The sequence below is a fragment of the Pteropus vampyrus genome, unplaced genomic scaffold, assembly GCF_000151845.1.
Source record: "Pteropus vampyrus isolate Shadow unplaced genomic scaffold, Pvam_2.0 Scaffold22, whole genome shotgun sequence".
Taxonomy (NCBI): Eukaryota; Metazoa; Chordata; class Mammalia; order Chiroptera; family Pteropodidae; genus Pteropus; species Pteropus vampyrus.
In genome coordinates, this window is record NW_011888803.1 from 15500808 (window position 1) to 15503010 (window position 2203).

At 38.8% G+C, this 2203-nt stretch overlaps 1 non-coding gene across 1 annotated transcript; it reads left to right on the top strand.

Annotated features, from left to right (window-relative positions):
- The first annotated feature begins 884 nt into the window (after positions 1–884).
- Positions 885–991, top strand: LOC111736872. The gene has a single exon (XR_002779271.1). It is a non-coding gene; the product is annotated as a U6 spliceosomal RNA (small nuclear RNA).
- The last annotated feature ends 1212 nt before the right edge of the window (positions 992–2203 follow it).

Genomic DNA, 2203 nt, shown 5'->3' on the forward strand with positions numbered 1-2203 from the left:
AAAAACATTTTTTTAATGACTGCATAAACTTTTTCTGAGTAAAAAAATTTACCATTTTACTTTTAAAGGTCATTAAGAATGTTTTTAAATTTTAGCTGTTATAAATAAAACTAAAAGAAAGTTTGTGAATGAGCTTTCCATGTATGTAAAATTGTTTCAGCTTTTTCATGTGCAGAGTCAAAATATGAAATTACTGTGTCAAAGGTAATGAGCATTTTAAGTCTCAGAGTCAGTGTTGGCATATCACAACTGACCTCGTCCATTCTCCTGCATTGGTGCCGATGTCATAAATTGATACAAATGTTTAAGAAGGCACTGCTAAGATAGATTATTAATTTATATGCTGCCTTGTTCTAAAAAGAATTTCAAGCAGTATAACAAAAGTAAACACAGCTAAAAATATATTTTAAAAGTGGGAAAGTTAGGGTGAAGGGAGAAAAGAAGTAACAACTAACATTTATTGAATACTTATGTGTATCGGGCACTGTCTTAACACCATCATATACGATCTCATTTAATTCTCATTGCAAAGAGGAAGGTATCATTATGCCCATCTTACACATAAGAAAACAGAGGCCTAGACAGTTAGTAGCTTACTTAATCTCACAAAACCAGTAAGGGACAGAGTAGACAATCAAACTTCAGAATTTGAGCTCTTAATTATTATGCTGTACATCATCCGGAGGCTACGCTGAGGTATCTTTTCAGGAATGAGCCAAAATAAAAGTGCTTTCTAGTGGTCTATACAAAGAGGGAGACAGGAGATATTAGAAGACGCATCGTGTTGAAAAGATAATCATAAACCAATTTCTTCTGTGAGCATACCTATTATATCTCACCCTCTCCATCATTTTATTTTAAAATGTGTATATTTAAAATAATTAGTGCTCGCTTCCACAGCATATATACTGAAATTGGAACGATACAGAGAAGATTAGCATGGCCCCTGCACAAGGATGACACACAAATTCACAAAGCGTTCCATATTTTCTTTAAGAAGATTTAGGGCAATTGAATAGTAAAACATGCTGTACCAACGTATAGAAAATGTTCATGTAGGAGACCATAAATAAAACAAATAAAAACAAACTAGCAAAAAAAATGTTTATATCAGTGAATGGTGTATCACTGTTATTTTCATTTTCATAGCAGGAGCTGGCATTTTTCCATGTATTTATTTCTGTGTTTGTATGTCTTCCTTGGTAAATTCATCAGTTCTTTCCTTTGACCATTTTTCTACTGCTTTCTCCTACAATCTTTATGATCATACCTTAGAATAAAGGTACTAAGCTTTTTAGAAACTCTTTGCAGAAAATATAACAATCTCCAATTTAATTTTGTATTCAGATTATTTTACATTAACTTATGTTCTGTAGTCAAGAATTTTCCATTATGGTTTTCTTCCTATTACTTGGAAGCTTGTCCTTCATCTTCTAGAAATTTGACAAATATTAAAACTTATATCCGAAGACTAAGGGGAAAGATGGCAGATTAGGTAAAAGCAGGGTTCATCTCCTCCCAGGACCACATTGAAATTACACCCAAATTATAAAATAATCAACGTGGAGAATCACCTGAAGTCCATCTGATCATAACACCAACATTTGATAATATAAAGGAGCCACATGGAAGCCGGTAGGAGGGCCAAAGTCTCAAATCAGGCTGGACCCGCACCCGCGGGTGGTGGAGGATCACCAGGAGGGAGAGCGAGGCTGCAGAAGCTCTCCTGAAGGAGAAGGGGTCCTGGTCACATCTGAGGGCCCCCCAGCCCAGGGTCCTAGCCCAGGGAAGAGGAGATTCCAATAACTCTGTAGAAACTAGAGAGGATTCCGGCCACCTGGGTGAGACAGAAGGTGACTGAGCCCCTAGACGTCCCTTTGAAGGACCCGCGCAAAGGTTTTCTGACCTGCAGACACTCACCCGGGACATCGGCAGTGGGTCTGAGGCTCCCGCAGGATTCATTCTGAAAAAGTCTCCATTACTTGGAGTCAGAAAGATGGCTGGAAAAGCACCCACCATTGTGCCTTAATCCGGCCCCTTTATAGACTATGCCAGCTTGATTGTGCAGACCCCTCCCACAGAGCCATTAGGAGACACTGGTTTGAGGGGATCAGCCCGCTCTGCCAAACCTGTAGACTGCCTGGGGTAGATGTTTATGGCTGGCTGCCAAGCCTTGAGCTGAGTGATTCAGAGTGAAGTATTC